This window comes from Ursus maritimus, unplaced genomic scaffold (genome assembly GCF_017311325.1).
Source record: "Ursus maritimus isolate PB19 unplaced genomic scaffold, ASM1731132v1 scaffold_15, whole genome shotgun sequence".
In the NCBI taxonomy this organism is placed as follows: Eukaryota; Metazoa; Chordata; class Mammalia; order Carnivora; family Ursidae; genus Ursus; species Ursus maritimus.
The window spans coordinates 17,332,107-17,353,243 of NW_024423897.1; the positions used below are offsets into that span (position 1 = coordinate 17,332,107).

A 21,137-nucleotide genomic window follows, 5' to 3' on the forward strand; every position below is an offset into this window, starting at 1 on the left:
TTCATGGGCGAATTTCTAGAATCGTCTTGCATTGTTATGTCTAGAAATCTTCCATTAACCACTGTTATTCCAAGTCCAGATTTATCCTAGCACACTGATGAGTCTGGTTAAATGAACTTGTGCAGCAACCAGAAAAGTATCTCATTCTTTTTTTTTGGGGGGGGGGAGGTATTTAATCTCTTTGATACGAGTAACAGACTATTGCAAATAAAATCAGAAAATAAATGCCACGACTTAACATTATGTACGGTCATTTAAAAGAAGGTCCTGGTGAATGACAACTATGAATCCAAGCTAATGTTTTGAGTGACACCACCACGTGTACCTCAGGCGTACTGGCTCCATTATCCCCTGCGACAACCCACAGCACGAGGCCAAGAGACATTTTGTGCGGGAACACTGAAGATCTTTTTCTGCCCATAGTCACTTTTACTTTTTAAGACCCCAAACCACATCATGGCAAATAGATCAAAATGTATCCATAGTCTCCATTAAATACAACTTTTTTGACGTGAATTTCATAAGAATGTTCTTTTGTTATGCATATATTTGCCCTTGTGATTTAGGCTTTATTGTGTTCTTTATAAATGTGGTGGTTAATTTTATGTGTCCGCTTGACCTGGATCATGAGGTACCCAGACACTGGGCTAAACGTGACTGCTGGGTGTGTCTGTGAGAGTGTTTCCAGATGAGAGTGGCATGTGATTCAGGGGATGCAGCAGGGCCGTTAGCGCTCCCCAGGGCGGGTGGGCATCAGCTAGCCCTGTTGAGGGCCTGAATAGAACAAAGAGGTGGAGGAAGGAAGAATTGGGCCCTTCCTGCCTAATTGCTTGAGCTGGGAGATCAATCTTCTCCTCCCCTCAGCACCCCTTGTTCTCAAGCCTGTAGACCCAGACTGGAATCCATACCCCACTCCACTCGTTCCTAGTTAGCCTTGGGACTCACTCTGAATTATGCCACCAGCCTTCCTGGGTCTCCATCTTACACACAGCAGGTCGTGCGACTTCTTAGCTTCTATAATGACATGAGCCAAGTTCTTATAATGAATCTCTTCCTACACGCAGACGCCTATTGGTTCTGTTTTTCTGAAGAACCCTACCTAATACAATCACTGAGTAAGATTGGGTTGGATTATAGACTGTAATGAGGCTTTTGTTACCCATACATCAACTCCGGTTTTGCAGAGCATGCATTCCACATCTCCGACATTTGTGTGATCCTTTGAGGAGCCAAGGTACCGTGGAAGATGCCTAGTGGGTAAAACAGGCCAGCAGAAGTCACAGGACAATGAGTAACACATTGGGATGTGGCTCTCAAGTGTCCATGACCCAAGAGCACGGCCTCAGCCTCCACCTCTCAGTACCCTCTCAAACCTGTTACTAAACAGCTCCCATCTGTCGCCACTGCTTCCTTTGAGATCCCTTCCCTTTCTATTTCTTAGGAATGCTTATTCTTAGCCTTTGGTACCTGTTTTTTTTTTTTTTTTAATGATTAAAAGGAATACTTGTACACCTGATTAAGGCCAGGACAGTTATTTCTGTTTATATACTATTGTATATACTCTTTAGTCCCAGCTCATGTCTCCCCTTCCTCTACTAAGAATTGTATGAGAACTGCAGGAGAAAGAGCATTACCTCTTTTGAAATCAGCCTTAATTGTGTGACTTACCCATATGGCAAGTAGTCCTGCTCATAGACAACCTCCATTATTTGAACTGGTATTAAAATGTTGTGAAGCTCTATGTTTCACTGATATCTCATGCACCCTCCTATCATTTCATAAGGCCCCTGAAGCCAAAGGATACCAATTTCACAACTTTCGACTATGCGAAGTATGTACACACGTAACGATATATATTGCATCGATTCAGTCCAATTATCCAAGAATGAGGAACGACATTTTCTTATGTAAAAGGAGCCTCAGAAACCTGTACCATTTTCTTTCTTCCATCCACAGTTTGTGCTGAGTCTGTTTCTCCATTTCTCAGATACACTGACAAAACCTCACTTACTACTTAACATCTGGCCGTGCTAAGCTCAAAAAGGAACTACTCTATTGCAGCTCCTGGCCCCTAGCTTGGCCACGCTTTTAAAGCAATTCCAAGGGGGATAAAAAGGGTTACATAAAGTCATGCAATACATTACAGGCACTCGCTCTACATTTGTGGAAGGACCATGGTCTCTTTTGAACACCTGAACTTGGGGCCTCAGCTTTCTCATATGGACAATCCTATTTACCCAGTGTCTTGGAGGAGTGTGTCCTGTTCTCTGTCCTATCTCCATTGCCTAGCACGTTCTCAATAAATATCCGTAACACAGCTATAACACTTACGTGGCACTGAGCACACACTACAGACATTCATCCCATCTCTTCAATAAGATCCTAGGCTCTACGTGAACAGGGGCAAGGTCATATACAGAACACAGACAGATTCAATTTTAGGTTCTGAAGACTTCTACTATACTTATTTCTAGTTGATCCTACCACTTCTATGGGAGTACTAATTTACTGTTATAAAACGCCTCATGTATTACATGACCTGTTTAATGAATGTCCAAAATCCAACCTACTTTAATCTCTTAAAATAAAAGAGTTACGTTAATAAAAGAATATCATTTGGGCTAAATACAAATATTTCTTTAAAGTAAAATAAGATTAAGGCTTGTAGCTTCTTTCCCAGACTAAGAAAGCTACTTATCCTACAAGACAAGTGGTGCTGAAACACACGGGGCTCACGGTCACACGGCTAGTGAGGGCTTGAGCTGAGATTCACATGCAGGCGTCTGACTCCAGGACGCGCTGGTAGCCATCATGCCCTAGTCCCTTCTTCTCTGAATGCCAGGCAGTGTGGCACCCGCAAGATGGCAAGCCAGCAAAACCCAGGGGGCTGGGCTCTCACAGTTAGAGGACGTAGGTGATGGACAGGCTCTGGCCAGGTGATGAAAGAGAAGGGCAAGGAACTCAGGCTCCCTTAGCTCCCACCATCCACCTGATGCCCTCTGACCTTGTTTTTGATGGACTTTTGCGATGGGGCCCCATATGTGCCATCCATACTGGAAAAACAGGCTCATAGATATGACTTCTCAGCGGAATGGACAACAATTTCTCATTATCTGCATGTCCTTGGGCATGAAACCCAATCGCTAAGATGCTCAGATTCCTTCTCTGAAAAGAAGGCATATGAACAGTAACTTTATCTCCTAGGGGTCTTGGGAGACTGAGTGAGATCTCTGGCACATAGTAATCAGCAGACGATAGTCAATAAAATACTTCTAGTAGTACTAAAATATTTATGAATCCTGTTCTTTCCTCCTCTTATACAAGTCCTTTATGATTCTTAATAACATATTTAAGGCACTTACTATGAACTAGAAACTATCGCAACTGTTTTAATTTGACCATCAGAATAACCCCATGGGGTAGGGACTATGTGTATCTGTTGTTATAGATGTGGAATCTGAGACTCAGGGAAGTCAGGAAATCTTCCTATGGTTGAGCAACAAAGAGGGAAGGCCAGAATTTGAACAGTCTTGGTTCTGGAACCAATGCCTGTGACCACTATTCTAGACCATCCTTTTCAGCAGATCATATCACTCCCTACTTGCTCATCTTTTTATGAGATACGAACAAATATCAATGTTTATACCCTCAAGTAACACTTGCCAAATCTCCCATCCCCTCTCTTCTAAAAACAATTCACATGCACAATGAAAGAAGATATTAATACTTTCAAAAATACCATTTCTTTCTAAGTCCTATCAGGCTTCTGATTTTCACATAATTTTTCACTTTCCCAAAAGCTGCAGAGTGGACAAACATTCATCAGGATGAATTCTCCCATCCTATCCCCTATCCATTCTAAGTCAATAAATTATTCTCAATTTTATTATTTCAAAAACGTTTCTATTACAGCCATACCTACTGATTCCTTCTTTTGACACGATATAATTTGCTGGCAATAAATGTTCATAAACAGTTTGAGTGAAAAATCCATAAAGCCATTTCAGTTTTATTTTAAGTTCCATTAATGTCCCTCAAAAATGATTTCGTCAATGTGTTTCCATTAGCTGGTTCTCTGCCCAATAACTTAATTCCACACAATCAATTAGGAACTTATAAAGCATGTGACAGGATCTATCTAAAGTGTTTTGAATCACCATAAAGATTAGCTCCACTGCTCTTTTTTTTTTCCTTGTGGTACAGGCAGGGGGTAAACTTGTCAAAAAATCTCAAATGCACTCCATTGCCATAGTAACAAAATGCCAGCTTGTCTCTGGAAAGTATATTCAACTTTGGTGACTTTTCCCTCAAAGTGTCCTGGAGGTTAAGAGACCTGAGATCCAGTCCTATCTCTGTGATCTCATGCAAATCAGAATTCTTCTCTAACCCTTAACTTCCTTAACTGTAAAGTAAGAGATAGGATGAGAAGTATCAGAGCTAAACTGTTTTCCCCTCAATCAAAAATTTCATCAGGTAACAATCTGAACAGATGACTGTTTGAGCCCCCCTCCACTTCTTACCAGGAAAGAAGAGCAACCCTGAAATTTAAAAAAAAAAAAAAAATCCTAAAAATTCTCTCAGTGTTTAAGGAGGAAACAAATAAAAGCAAACCGACTTTTGTCCAATTCAAGCTGCATTTAATTGGAAGAACTACTCACCAGAAAATAAACCTCACAGATAAAACGGCCAACAGCAAAATTTATTATAGATGAAACTAACTGAAAAAACAAAAACCTGGTTCATAACTCTTTAAAACTTATGAACCAGGTTTTTGTTTTTATATAAAAATATAAAATTCCATTTTATAAAAAATAAACGCTAAAGTGACTAAACCTGTATGTGTTAAATACAGCCATGAACCAAATCCTGGAAGGCAGATTCATGTCTGCAAAATGTGTTACGAGAAAATTGGATTTGAGAGAAGCATTAGACACAAAGGAAGAAATACTGTGCTAGAAGTTATGAATAGGAACTTGGAGCCAGAAAAACTGATGATGAATCAAATCTTTGGTGTGCATGGAGAAGAACTGATCTTTCAGACACTAATTTCAAGAAAAACTTTCCAAAAGGTCAGAAATGGCTTAAGTGTGCTGTTTAGAACATTGATTAAGGAATTAAGCTAGCTTAATGGAGTTTGCTCTGGTAAGTTCCTTCTTGATGTACATTCGTTGAGATTGGCATAATTATGATTAATGTTTTGTATTAATGAACATAGACTAAAACTCATCTTTGGGCTTCAATCATGGGACCAAAATATTCAACAGGTTCAAAATGCAGAGTTAAAATATCTAATCACCACTAACTGAAGTCAAAACATTTTAAGTGTTCTAATTCATGTTGCTTGGGTAGATATAACCTGCATGACAACCACAACCCTTAACAACAACCGTGTTTTACTTGATAAGGATATATTTTTATACCAATATTAGATTAAAAAATAGAGCAAGGATTTCAATCTAAAAAACAGTGATCAGAAACATAGGAGAAGGAATGATTTGATTTCTTGAAATACCAGAGAACTAAAAAACCAAAGACCTGATTTTGAGTGCTGATTTTCTGGGAGTTTATTATATGACTTTTGGCAATTGGCCCTCTGGTCTTACTTCCCCGTTTGTTATACAAAATGGGGGTGGGGATGATCTACAAGGCTGCTTCCAGTGCTGCTGTTTTACAATCCTCCAGATAACCTGGTTGGATAAACCCAATGGACCAGGAGAGAAACATGATAGGATGTCGGACCCAACATCCAATGTATTTAATAAATATGTTTTGAGCAGGAGGCTCTAGAAGTGAGCCAGAGAGACATGGAGTCCGTAGTCTAGAAGAGGGTAGTGTACTCTAGTAGTGTATGATATCAGCTTAAATAATTAGTTATTAAATAATCTCGCAAATAAAAATATATAATAGTTACAAATAGTGATAAAGACTTAAAAGGAAATAGGAAATGTCTTAGCAATACAACTTAGGGTCATATCCTGGTCTGGCACATGAGTTTCCCGGAGAAAGTGAGGTTTTGTTGACACTCGTTAAGTGATTAGGAATGAACTAGTTAAGAGGGGGAAGTAGCAGTAGAAAAGATAATATGAAGACGTCAGGGTTGGAAGTTGAAGTTAATAAAGATCAGTGTGGCTAGACCATATTTTGCAAATGGTGAGCAGCATGGGATGAGACTGGAGAGGTGGGTTGACCTGGGTAATTCAGAACCTTGTAGGTTATGTTGAAGGTTTTAAGCAGGGATCTGGCATGATCCAATTGGCATTTTTCTTTTCTTTTTAAAGATTTTATTATTTATTTATTTATTTATTTGAGAGAGAGACAGTGAGAGAGAGAGAGAGAGACAGCATGAGCAGAGGGCAGGGGCAGAAGGAGAGGGAGAAGCAGGCTCCCCACTGAGCAGGGAGCCTGATGCAGAGCCAGATCCCAGGACCCCAAGATCATGACCTGAGCTGAAGTCAGATGCTTAACCGACTGAGACACCCAGGTGCCCCCAAACTGGCATTTTTCAACTATTACTGCGCCAGCGTGTTATGGTCTGCGTGTTTGTATCCTCCTAAATTTGAATGTTGAAGCTCTAATCATCATTGGAACCCCACCACGCTGGTACCCTGATCTCAGGCTCCCAGCCTCCAGAAGAGTGAGAAATTCCTACTGGTCAAGCCATCCAGTCTATGGTGGCCTGTTACAGCAGCAGCAGCTGACTGAGACACTGTGTCATGGAAAAGGCATGTGAGGAGGGCAAGGATAGATGAGGTGGGGCAGGAAGAGGGATGGAGGTAAGCTGGACTAGAGAACTGGCAGTGCAGATGCAGAAACATGGATGGGTTTAGGAGATATTTAAGTGGAAAGCCAATGGGATGTGGGGATGCTGGACAAGAAAGAACAATGGGTACCAGAGGGCCCTGGGGAAGAGCTGAAATGGATGGTCAAAGCCCAATGATTAATACTAAGTCAGTGGTGCCCATGGCAACCTTATACATCTCCAATGAAAACCAGCTTTTTTCACATTTGATATTTTAATTGCAACTAAAATTGCCTTTACTTAGTGAAAGAAACTGCTCTGAATCCGACTACATTTTTCTTATGAGGGTGTAGGAAACGTGACAAAGAAACTTTAAGTTTCCCAAAGTATTTATAAGCAAGCAGTATTTAAAAAATTTATGAATGATGTAGTAATTTCTTGAATAATGAACATTGTCTTCTGTGTAAGCTAATTTTCTAATTACTCCGAAGTTTTAGCTAAACACACATTCATATATCTCCTCTTGGTTAAAAGCTTTCTCAACACACGAGATAGGGTTTTTGCCTCTCTACGTCCAGGCTAGAGAACATGGTTACATGTTAATATTTAAATATTCTTTAATGTCTGAGGCCTATTTTCCTGAAAAGTAATCTCTGTAGCATGTTATCCTGATAGGTATAAGAATGTACCGTGAGAGCACTGATCCCGGGAAATTCCTCAGTAACAGTGGTTTTCTATTTGTTTCATAACATGAATTACCGGCTTTCTCCTAATGGTAATGTGCAGTGAAAAATTCTTTTTAAGGAAGTGAGCTGGGTTATGTCTAATCTAGGACTTAAAATGCACTGAGTAATCAGCGAGGTTGCAGAGTTTTCACAAATTTCAAGGTTAAGCACTTTGAAGGTGGCTGTCAGCTTCTGAAAACCTCTCCGACACGAGCAACAGACAGATGCGAGACAGAAATTTGGAGTGGGGAAAGTCACTTGAAGTAACATTGTGTCTCCCTGGTTGCTGGTGGCATTTAACACATCGCTAACGCAAAACATTTGTAGTCATTACAAGTCGTTTCCAGGATACATAGCAAATATTTTCTTTTTAGGAATTAGGGTAGATTCTCCTCACCAGAAAGTACAGATAATTAATTCATTTAACAAATATTTATGGAGGGCCTACTCCATAAATGGTTTTGTGGGAAAAACAGATTCAGACTTTTTCTCTCTATGGGCTCACAAATAAAAATTTCAAGAAATCTATAAAATCTCTAGTGACTCTGTGTAACATTCACTGCCTATAAACATTTAACAATCACCTACTATATCCCCGGCATGGCACTAAGGCAATACTGAGTGTGAGGATCTGATCTCTGCCCTTACGGACCTTTAGAGTGGCTAGACAGATGCTAGAGAACATATTTAAACTGACTTTTGTAGTGACAAATATCGTAAATCACGTATTCTCAATGGGGGCGATGTAGCTCCCAAGGGTACAAAAATTGGTTCTTAAAGGCACAAGAAATCTTCCTCTAAGTACCAAGCACAGATATACATACAATGTATACGGTGACACACGGTGCATCCGTGATTCTTAAGTTGCACGGCAGGGAAGTGATTAGGAAAAAAAAAAAAAAGTCAGAAATGATTCCTTAAAAGGGTGATATTGAGGGGCGCCTGCGTGGCTCAGTCTTAAGCATCTGCCTTCTGCCCAGGGTATGATCCCAGGGTCCTGGGATCGAGCCCCGCATCAGGTTCCCTGCTCCGCTGGGAAGCCTGCTTCTTCCTCTCCCACTTCCCCGCTTGTGTTCCCTCTCTTGTTGGCAGACTCTCTCTGTCAAATAAATAAATAAAAAAATCTTAAAAAAAAAAGGGTGATATTGAAAAAAAGCTTGAGAAATGCTGTTGTAAATGCTCTGACTAGGACAGGGAGCTGCCGGAGCTCTGAGCAGGCATCTTGCTCAAGCGTGGGGGATCCTGCAAGCTTTTCTGGGGGAAATGATAGGCACTTGAGATCTCAGGATGGAGCAGGAGCTAGTCCGACACAGATGGTTTGGATGGAGGCAGGTGGAGAGAGGGCATCAGGAAGGAGGACACAAGAGCTGGCTTGCTGCTTTTAAGGAGCTGTGTGTAGCTAGAGTGGAAAGAACGAGACTGGCATAAGATAAAAGTTGGCGAGGTAGTCAGGGGCAAAGTCATGTAGGAACATTCAGGCCATGGCAAAGTTTGAGATTTTTATCCTAAGAGGAAAAAGAAGCCATTGAGAGGATATAGACAGGAGAATGATTATGCTCAGATATGTGTTTTTTTTAAATACTATGGTGGCTGATACTATGAACTAGCTGCCCCTATTTTAAGCACAGTGCATCCTCCCTCACATTCGTCTACATGGAGGCTGGAAACCCAAACAGCTGAACTTCTCAGACTCCCTTTGCAGCATCAAGTGGCTCTGTGAGATAGCCTGGGCCAGTGAAATGTTGGTACAAGTGTCTGGAGAGATATTTTCTTCCCAAATAAAAAAGCAAAGCCTAACAAAGAAGGCTTTTTGTTCTTGAGTCTTCCTTCTCGGAAATACAGAAGTGATGCTTTGAGGCACAGCAGCCCTGTGTGGCCACGAGAGTACGAGCTACGGTGCTGAAGGTGTGCAAAGGAAGAAGGTTGAAGGATTTTGATCCTTTTATGACACTGTTCTGCTGCAAGCCCTACAGAGCATCCCTCCGGAGTTATTATTACATAACAAAAATAAACCCCTGTCTTGTTTAAGCCACTGTTTGTTGGGTTGTCTGTTATTTCCAACCAAATCTAATCCCCATAGTTACAGGATCTGACTACATTCTGTCAAATGCAGTATAGGGGATGGAGAGCAAATGCATGCAAATCAGGGGACTATTTCAGCAGCCAGGTAAGAAATGATGGTGGCCTAAACTAAGTAACTCATAATGCGAAAAATGGCAAGGGTAACATGAGAACTGCTGAGGAGGTAGTGGTAAGGATGACATGGAGGTGAAGGGGGTAAGGCATGCTCAGGTTTGGGGGCAGAGCACAAGTTCAATATTGGTTACATGAAGTTGAAGGTACCGATGGAGTTTCCAGATTCAGATGTTCATGTAGGCAATGGGATACAGAAGTATATTACTCAAGGCAGAGCTCTAAACCACCGGTAAAGAGATTTTTTGGAATACAGGTGATTATGGAAACCAAGAAAATGGGTGATATGATCCAAGAAATGGTGAGAATGACATAAAAAGAGAGCCACAGTCAGAATCTTAAAGGATTCCAACATTTCCAGTTGGGTACGGGAAGGTGAACTATCAAAGAACACTGAAGAAATGGCTAGAGAGGGAGGAAGAGGACCCGGAATGGGGTAACACAGGAAGCCACGAGAAAAAAGTCCTTCAAGAAAGCAGAAGGAGTTACCTATGTTAATTAGTGCTTAGGGGTAGGAGATGAATTAAATGTCCATGAAATTTAGCAACATGGAGGTCATTCATATCATAGAAGCCATTCTATGAAGAACTGGAGGTAGATTCTTGTGGGCAGGGGTAGGTGGGAAGGGAAAAAAATGGTTATAAGCAAGAGTTACTATTATTAAAAAAATTAAATTAAATTAGCCAACATATAGCACATCATTAGTTTTAGATGTAGTGTTCAATGATTCATCAGTTGTGTATAACATGCGGTGCTCATCACTACGTGATGACAGAAGAACTACATAGGAAACAGCTGAATGTTAGTGGATATTAGGTATCAGAGTTGAAAGATCCAGCTCTGGTTAGTAACCAAACTTTATAGGAACACCAGTCTGCTCTACGGCACAGGCTGGGTAGAGGGGCATGTGCTCAGGTGCCTGGGCACAGGTATGCATAACGTGGATATTTGGGTTCATCTAGAGTGGGGACTTTAGTAGACATGTATACTGAATAAAATGTAATATGTTCAGGGTTTTACAGGAAGACTGTGTAGAGGAATACGACATTGGACAGATTATTTAGCTTCTAGCCTCAGTTTCCAGCTCTGTGAAATGGGGATAATAACAGTAAATTATTATGTATATGTGTATGTAGCATGGAATGGGGATGATAACAGTACTACATACATATTACATATGCACTTATGCATGCTTAGTACATCAAAGTGCTCAGTGAATAATACTACTATTTATTATAATAGATGATGCTGATGACAGGGATATAAGATAAGGCCAGAAAGACAGAAGAATATCATTCAATAATTTGAATGGTAACCATGGAGAAGAACATAATAAGATGTGTCCCCTTTCAGATACTCTAACAATTTAACTGAACTGGCCATACCATCAAGGTGCACGTTTTATCAATTTTTGTGGAATGTGAAACCACAGAGCAATTTAAAGATTCACGTAGAAAAAATATTCTGGCATGATATGAAGAGACAAGTAGTTTAATTAAACAAACTCTACTTTAGAAACCAATAGACCAGAACTCATGCTCGGTGTATCATTAAGCCCAAACTGGAAAATATAAAAGGAATCATCCAAGCAGCAAGCAACCGCATTTCAGTGTCTTATGACTACACTATTTTTGATTGTAAATAAAACCACACAGTAAAACAAATAACTTCAACGCATTGGGTTTGTGTCACAGAGATGGGATGCCGGAACGGGCAGCCGCTGAGTTCGGACGGTGTACGAACACTGGAGCACAAGCGGCACACTGGGGGAGGCCGCCCAGCAACAACAGCGGAGCTGGGCACGACGGAGACCCCGGGTTCTCAAAGACGACCCACTGTGTGTCCCAGGAATGGATGAATGTGGCACTTTACCCATATTCCCCTCCAGGACCCCTCCAGGGACAGGTGGCCAGAATCAGGCCAACAGGGCAGGGAGATGCAGGACAGCACAGACAGGAACTGTGCACGGTCAAGGTCAGGACAGCACTGGTTCCACCTGCCCTTCCACCTGGGAGTGAGTGTCAAATGGGAGCCCTGAATACACTGCTGTCTTAGGCAAGATCTCAGTTTCCAAGTGTCTCTCCCAGTGTGAGAACAATCAGGACTCTGAGACTTCATGGATGCTGGTGAGACCTAAGAAAACAACACACACATGATTTTAGGGGCTTCCTGGTCATTGAAAAACCCGTGGAACACTCTGTCCCTGTAGCCAAGCAGGTGGGGGGTGATGCTTTCCGACGGAGAAGGAAATTGAAACATTAATTGAGGACCATGGAGAAACACAGTCTGAAAAATAATTGGACAAACTTGTGAATTCATTTACGAGGGATGAAGAGGATGAGGACTTGAAAAGTGGGGGCCAGCAAGTTGAAATCTTAATGAAAGTACTGCATGTCTTGACACTTTAAAACACTTGAATGCTTTAATTTCAGAATACAGTCTTATTATGAAAGCAAGCCTCAAAATAGGCATCCTTTACAGGTGACTTAAAGGGTAATTTTGATGGTAGGATTTTTACCTTATTCCTTGTATGGATAGCATATTACTTATCAACATCCATTTCCCCTGCCAACAAAATGTTGGTACTATTGATGGAAGCAAAGTACCCAGCTAAATAATTGCTTTCCCGGACTCCCTTGAAGCTAGGTGGCCCTTATGCCACGGTTTTGTCTAATGACATGTAGGGAGAAGCCTCCTGGGGAGGGGCATCGGGTGAGCTATCACTGTTTTAATAGGAAGGTACAGATATGGTTGGTTCTACTCTTCTTTCTGATTATCAACATAATCTCCAGCTGTGACAGCCATCTTGCAACTATGAGACAAAGGCCAAGAGGATTTCAGATATGCTGACCCAGACACCACTAAGCCACTAGCAATTATCCATCATTGGACTTCTTCTTTTTATTTTTTAAAAATATTTTATTTATTTATTTATTTGAGAGAGAGAACACAAGCAGTGGGGAGGGGCAGAGGGAGAGGGAGAAGAAGGCTCCCCATATCAGGGAGCCCCACGTGGGGCTTGATCCCGGGACTCCAGGATCATGACCTGAGCTGAAGGCAGATGCTTAATCGACTGAGCCACCCGGGCACCCCTCACTGGACTTCTTCTGAGAGGAAACCAAGTCCCTAGTTATTCATTTGAGCCACTTTATGAGAATTCTGTTACTCAGCCCTGCCTAAGGTTCAATACCATTCCACCCAAGACAGGGAGAGAGAAGCAAACGGACCTTTGAGATGGTCATACTCTTCACTTAGAACTCTTCTGCCATACGCCAAATGAGCGGAAGTTGGAAACCACTCTTACTGTACCTTCCTATGAAGTATCTTTTCATTGATTGCTGAGTGGGGTTGGGTTTTCTTATTCCATCTTCTCAGCCAGAGAGTACTTTTGTTTGCTTTTTAGTGTATCGAATTCTTTAAGGCCTAGCTCAAATGTCTCCTCCATAACAAAACTTTCCCTGGTCCCCTCTCAGTTATTACTAATTGCTCCTCCTTTTGTGCTTCCATGATGCATAACCGGTATGCTGGATGAGCACGCATTCTATCTCGTGAGATGGTTCATAGAGTGCGTGTTGCCTTCACCATAACGTAAGGACCATGTCATGGGAATCTTTGTTCTTTTCTAGACAAGGAGCATGAACTTCGATGTTTTGAATTCAATTCCACTTAGGCAGGAAAAGCTGTGGAATGAAGCAGAAGCTTCCAGAGGGCCGAGGTCTGAGCTGATCAGTAGCAGCTACACCACTGTGATAGCCTGATACATCTCTGTCCAGGCAAGTAGATGGTTAAGACTGTCACTACGTGGTCCCTGTGGTAGAGTCTCCCTTCTTTCTAGCCGTTCTCTTGTAACCTCTCCAATTTATTTCAGTCGGTGCAACTTCCCAGAACCCAAGTGTCCCAGGTCTCCTGTCTGGTTTACAAGCTTTGTGAAGTTCCTGTTTCCTACAGCAAAAAGCCCAACATTTCATCGTGACATGGTCAGGCGTAGTTCACCTCTTTATCTTTGCCTGTGGCTTCATAATTTTTTTTTTAAGATTTTATTTATTTATTCAACAGAGAGACAGCCAGCCAGCGAGAGAGGGAACACAAGCAGGGGGAATGGGAGAGGAAGAAGCAGGCTCCCAGCAAAGGAGCCTGATGTGGGGCTCGATCCCAGAATTCCAGGCTCATGCCCTGAGCCGAAGGCAGACGCTTAACCACGGTGCCACCCAGGCGCCCCTGTGGCTTCATAATTTTTAAAGACATTGATTTGTGTCTGTTCTCCCCATTTTATTTATTTCATTATTTCTTTATTTGACAGAGAAAGCACGTGCACAAGCAGGGGGAGAGGCAGGCCGAGGGAGAGGGAGGAGCTCAGAAGCTCAGAAAGCCCAGTGCAGGACTCAATCCCAGGACCCTGAGATCATGACCTGAGCCAAAGTCAGATGCTTAACCAACTGAGCAGCCAGGTACCCCTGTTCTCTCCATATTTTTCTCTCTCCTCAACTTCAAGCAGAGAGCCAGACCCTCTGCATATCTTTGATGCTTGTTTGTTTCCATAAAGTAAAAAGTACTATTTATGGTACGTAGTTCTGTAAGTTTTGACAAATACACACAGTCACGTATCTACTGCCATGAGCAAACACAGCACAATTTTAGCACTTTGAAAACTCACTTCACTTGCACTGCCCTTCTGTAGTCAATCTCTCCCTCATGCCCTTACTCTTGGCTCCTACTGTTCTCAGGTCCCACAGTAATGCCTTTTCCAGAATATCATTATAAATGGAATCATTCTGTAGAGAATTTTGGGTTTGGCTTCTTTCACTTAGCAAGATGCATATAAGTTACATGATGGAAGGTTTTCAGCGGATCAAAAGCAGAGTTGCCTAAATCAACAGCTATTCCTGCCCTTGGTGAAGGCCTAATCCTAGTGGAGAGTGTGCTGGCTACCCTCCCAGGAAGGGGAAAGAGAAGAGTGCCTTGGAGGGATGCCAAGAGAAGAGGCAGATTTTGCCCCTGATTTAGAATAATTGTGAGATGTAAGGTCCTTAGGTCCTTTGAGGACCAGAGTCATCCCTAGGGAGGTGGCAAACTCTCAGAGGCCACAGCTGTGTCATGCCCCTGGAAGGCAGGACCTCTGGCACAGGAGTCCACAGCCTCAGCAAAGATTCCTGGGTCCTTTCCATGGCATGCAAGTTGAGAGTTGACATCCTTTCAATAGATCACACAAGCTGGAAAAATGAGGATAGCAGAGGGGATCTTAATGGACCAAGTTTGAAGAGTCTTGCCCATATTTTCTTTCTTCTCTCTTCTCTCTTTTCTTTCTTTCTTTTCTTTTCTTTCTTTCTTTCTTTCTTTCTTTCTTTCTTTCTTTCTTTCTTTCTTTCTTTCTTTCTTTCAAGATTTTATTTATTTGACAGAGAGAGAGTGCATAAGCAGAGGGAGTAGGAGAGGGAGAGGCCTCCCACTGAGCAGGGAGCCCAATATGGGGCTTGATACCAGGACCCTGAGATCATGACCTGAGCTGAAGGTAGATGCTTAACTGACTGAGCCACCCAGGTGCTCCCTCCCCCCCTTTTTAAAAAAGATTTTATTTATTTATTTGAAAGAGAGAGACAGACAGACATATTTTCTTGACACAATATGTGTTTTCTTGATTCTTAAGCAACCCACTCTGATGGAGATAGAATTTCCTACCAGACTCTTGTGGGAGTTCGGAGTCACATTGAGGGAATTAAAGTCATTTCATTGGCTGATATCTATTAAGTGCTTACTATTTGCCAGGCATTTTCCTAAGCCCTTCACATGGATTAACTCATTTAATTCTCAGTGAGCCCATGTGAGGCACATGCTATTATTATCCCCCCGTTTTCAGAGGACAGAGAGTGACTATGGGAACCCGGATGGGAATTTCGGCAAATCCGGCTGCAGAGCACATCCTCAACTTCTTGCTGAACATGTTATTTCTTCCATCGTGAGCTTGGGAACTAAGTCATTCTAAAAATCTCCTCCCCCAGGAAAAGACCACCAAGGAGTAGTGATGGTTGGTTACAGCCAATTCTCTGCTGAGGGGTTGTCTAGGAGCTTCTGTTTGAACTGCCACCTGTCCACACCTGACCAATCAGATTCTAGCTTGAAAACTGAAACCAAGCAATTCAGAGGACAGTCTCAGTGAATGACAGGTACTAGCCAGTAACAACTCACACTTAACGGACCATCAGAGAGAGTCCTTCCCTTTCATCTTCATGACAACCCTATGGTTGAGAAATAGGAGGCATAGGAGGCCAAGTAATGACTTACCTGCTGTTACAAAGCGAATTACTAATCGACCTGTGATAAGAAACTAGACGAACCACTCCCCTGGCTTACATTTTTAACCTTCAAATAGAAATGTAGGGCTGGCAGCCATGTTGAAAGGTATGCAAGAAAGAGCATCTCCATGAGAAAATGTGAGTGAGCGGAGCAGAGAAAAAAGAGGTCACAGGGCCTGTGAGGTACAGGGGTAACACCTGCGTTCTGGGAGCTTCCCTCACACAGATCTCAGAACACTTGACAGCCTGAAGTGAGCCTGGCCTCTTTGAAGAGGGGAGGCGGTTCTTCATTCGCGAATGGTGGGGAATGGTGGTGAATGGTGGTGGAGACATTCTAGTTCACTTACTTTACTACATTAAATCCAAGCCATGGCAACTATAACAATCTTACTGCCCTTTGGCTTCAGTGTTTTATAACAGGCACCAAACCCTGACTTGGTACTCAACCAGCGTTAGGCAATAGAGGCTATGGAGAAAAGACAAGGGCAATTAAAAAAGAAAAATGGAAGTTTCATTTTCACCCGTGTTCTTCGTCACTGCAAATCATTGAGACTTAAGCACGAAACAAAGTCTGAAGAAAGAATTTCAAGAGAAGATATTCCACCTGTGTGTGAGGCAACGGAAAAAAGTTGAATGGTGACAATGTCTTTGCCTCTTTAACATCCCCTCACTCTTGTTTTGATACTAGAACAATTATTTGCTTTGGGTCAATCTACCAGGACTGAGAATCATGTTTCTCCCCCCACACCCCACAGTCATACGGAAGGGAATGGACCCAGGGTGGCCAATGAGAATATCTGATTCCCCAGAAAGAGTGTTTGCTCCGACAGCATGTTACCCAGGCAGGGCCCATCACCTCTCTCCCCCCAGTGACGGCTATGTATGTCTGGACAAGGGTGTTATGTCTCTCCCTTGAGATACTGTCTCCTAAGGAGCTGCCCGAGAAGAAACCCTGTGACCAGCCTGAGAGGTCAAAAGCATCAGAGTTGGCCCTATCTGGAATTTTTAATGATATGAGTGAGCAAGTACCCTTTTTTCTTCTTTTTAAAAAAAAAATACTTTCCTTAACCCTGATTCATTTTGCTTTCTGTCACTTATAATTGGAAGCACCCTGAATAATGCATGCTTTTCCTCTGGGGTGGAGAAGTCTGTGTCATGACTGTCCCTACCACTCCACATCATGAAAGCAAGGAGAAGCACTCTCTGGAGCCCACAAACAAGGCTGTCTTTTGCAAGAGATCATTATTCCTATATGACTCCACTTCAAACGCCTGCTCAATATGAAATGGAAATCCACAGGGCAAGAGAAGCCAGTCGATTTTCAGTATCAGACAAGAGTTGTGAAGGCAAATGCGCTCAAGTGGCCTTCCGGGCTGAATTGGTCTAAGACAGCTTGGAGGGCATTTAGCATCTCTCTCTCTCTGTTTAACAGTCCAGGGGCAAGCACATTGTGCGAGCCTTTTATAGCTTTTCCCTCTATTCCCATAAACAGTGCCGATGTCACACGGGGAAAAACAACAACAACAAAAAAAATGGTGACCATGAGGTCTGAATTATTCAGTGCCAAAGAGTATGTTCTTAAATGTCGAACTGATTATCTTTTAGAGGTGGGGGAAAAAAGCAAGTGTCAAAACCCAAATCTGCAGAGCTTTATAGCTTGGTCTGGGCACTTGCTAAGCGTATCTTGTGCGGCTTCGTCAATCCAAGTGACAGTTCATCAATACTAATCTGATGCCAGTTGATTCTTCCCTTTCCAGAGACAGGATTAAGGTATACTACCTATGAATACATTTTATCCCAGGCTGTAAATCCATACGCTTTAGCGTAAATGCATTAGCATCTCTTTTTAAACGGAAGGCACTGTGTATACAAGAAAATAAAGATGAATTACCAAGTTGCCCAGAAAAATGCCTTTCTGGTCCATTATGAAAATGTTTCAGCTTTCAAGGCAGGAGTAAGTAGATCAGGCATTTCCCATTATTTTATATTGTGATCTATATCCCCGTCTCTGGGGCTACCTAGTAAGTTAACACTGAGAATATTTTATAGACATATTGTCCTTCCTGGCCTGGGCAGGTGGATTTTTTTTACTTATTTTTTCCTCTGTTTGTTTGTTTACGCCTTCTTTCCTCCCTTAAGTCAATATTTATTTAGTGTGTACTGGGGACCAGGCGTTGCCCTAGGGACCAGAGAGAAGATGCTCAACAATCACCTAGTCCTCCACCACCCATCTGCCCTAACATTGGCTAGCTTCTCCAAGGCCAGCAGGCACCGCACACCTAGGGGCCGATGCTCCTATGCTGGACCACTTCAGTCTGTGCCTGGGCACGAGAGCTTGGTCAAAGCAACAATGACTTCCTCTTCGAATGTCACTTTACAGTTGATGGAGATTTTCATACGTACTTTACAATTCTAACATACACCTATGTGAAGGGAGCGGAGATGAGTCTAAGCGACTCATCTAAGGCTGAGCATCCCCGAGTGCAGGGCTACACCACGTACTAGTACCGGGTGAGCTGGGTTAGTAGCTACCTCCTAGTTTGTTGTAAGGCCTTGCTGTTCGCGACAGAACACAGGGAAAGCCCTCTGCAAGTGCCCGGGACACAGTAAGAGTGCAGTGAATGTCAACGGTGATGACGATGTTCCTGTTTAGCAACGGACATAAACCGCTATCTATCAGTCCATCCATTCGTTGCTCTGTCTACCCACCCATCCGCCTACACCTCCTTCCTTTACTGTGTGTCAGGCACTACGAAAAATGCTGAAGATTCAGGGTTGAGTAAGCCCATGCTCTCGAACCTCTCCCTGTCCAGGCAAAGATTCTCAGTCTTTGGAAACCGTATTTGGTATCAGATTTCACAGACCAAGTGATGAGAATGTAACAGAACCATAGCCTAGACCAGAGACTAGGGAACTACAACCCTAGGGCTAAACCCCTGCCACAATCTCATCTTTTTTTTTTTTTTTTTAGATAAAGTTTTGTGAGAACACAGTCAAGCAAAATTTCATTACGTGTTGTCTGTGGTTGTTTTCCCACTAGAATGGCAGAGCTGAGGAGTTGGGATAAAGAGCCTGTGGTTCACAAATCTAAAACATTTACCATCCGGCCCTTTAAGAAAAAAGAGCCCTGGCCTGTATCTTTGCATCATTCTCGCAGCCTTTCTACCCTAATATCCCTTGGAAGCTAAGGAATAAAAGGTGACGGCCTGCCTTGTATGGGCCCACCGGCTTGTTTACATCTGATAACGCCCTACATGCAGAGAAGTCCTTTATGATTTTGACACTACTGATTTTCCCAGGGGAATTCTTTCTCTTGCCCTCTATGGACGACTGGATAACCTTGTGAACATATTCTCCCAAAGCATGAACTCACTCTTCTGTGGTCCTACTGCTCTTCTCCTATTTATTATCTCCTTATGATGCCCCGAATGTTTTCAGCAATCCTTGGCTCCCTTATGATCTCATGCATGGCCCAACTTTTTCCCATTATGTGATTCACTGGGCAGAGAACACCATTCTTGTGTTTCTTTGCTAGAACTCTTTTTTTCTTTTTTTTTTTTTTCTAACAGTATTACTTTGGATTTTATTGCTCAAATTTGTGCTGGCTGATATATTGAGGAATTAGAATTTTTTTTGTAAATATTATTTTGCATGGATATTTTAAAATATTAACTACTGGCTTATAGGAAATGTTCAAGATGCCTTTTTTTTTTTAAGATTTATTTTTTGAGAGAGAGAAGGTGAGAGAGAGGACGAGCAGGGGACAGAGAGAGGGAGAAGCAGGTCCCCCGCCCTGAGCAGGGAGCCCTATTGATCTCGGGACCCTGGGATCACAAGCTGAGCTGAAGGCAGATGCCTGACCGACTAATCCACCCGGGCGCCCCGGAAATGTTCAAGATTCTAAGAAGAGCAATGATTGGTTACATTACTTCAGGCGCTTTCACTACATTACAGCTGTTTAATCACTGCAACAATAACACAAGTTAGAGACTATTATCTTCGTTTGCAGATGCGGAAACTGAGGTTTTGACAGAGATGATTAATTTTCTAAACGATAAAAAATAGTTAATTAATTGAGAATTTAGTATATCTCAGGAACTGCGGTAAGCTGTACATGGATTATATTACCTAATTCCTACAGCGACTATCTGGAAAATCAGGACTGCATTCCCACTCCCATTGTGTACCAAAGGCTCAATGGGGCTGCTGACTTGCTTATGACCCTGCCTCAAGTGAGCAGGGCACCAGGACTTGATCCTGAGATCTGACTGAGGTCTGGAAGGTACGTTCTGAGAATTCCCATGGAAACCCTATGCTGTGACACATTCAGACACGCTTATCTCCTCCCTCTTCCTCCCCACTGAATCAAATGTGGGGACTGCATGCAGCTCCCTTCTTTGATTAAGCAGACTTGAAAACATTCTGGTTAATTCCTTTCTGTGGTTTGATGACTGGAGTGGTAGAACAGCTGAGAAAATGGCAGAAGGAAAAGACAAAAGCTGTCATGATCATACCGTCTGCTCAATGGGAATCAGTTTTAAGCCCCCAAGGATGCCTGATCCCAGTTAGTTAGTTAGTTTGTTAGTTAGTTAATTAGTTATTGCTATCTCTTATTTTAAAAATAAACCCTAGTCCAAGTTCTGATCAGCAATGGAAGAATTATATTGAAACTCCTATACATTAAGAAATACATCCTCTACCATCCTCATCTTGGATTTCCCACCAAACATACTGTGTGATTCTAAACCTTTTAACTATTCTGGGCTTAGTTTCTGCACCTATAAAGTGTGCATAACCCACTGCGCAGCCTACGGCTCAAGCTTATCATGAAGACCAGATGAGAGGTGAATGAGCTTTTCAACCTGGATGGCAAAGTGCAAATGCTAGTGACAAATGGCCTCAGGTCAGAGAATCTCCCCGGATCAATAAAGACTGCTTTTTACTCTTTACAAACTGCCCCTTTTGTAGCTATGTCCTCTTAAAGTCAGATTAGTAAACTATATATGATTAATTTAAGATGAAGAGCAAGACTTTCATCTAAGTCATTAAACTCTCTCTATACATATTTCTGAAGCTCCCCAAAGGTCCCACCCCAAGGTCCCATTTAGGGACACTGGACGCTAACAAATCAATAAGCCCAGTGTCATTTTTTCTGAATGTTCCTACTCAGGCAATACAGAAACTCCTTCC

At 42.3% G+C, this 21,137-nt stretch overlaps 1 protein-coding gene across 3 annotated transcripts in view; it reads right to left on the reverse strand.

The window, feature by feature from the left end:
• Positions 1-21,137, reverse strand: part of SGCD (sarcoglycan delta) — a 547,542-nt gene that overhangs the window by 93,449 nt on the left and 432,956 nt on the right. The gene's annotated exons all lie outside the window — the stretch shown is intronic.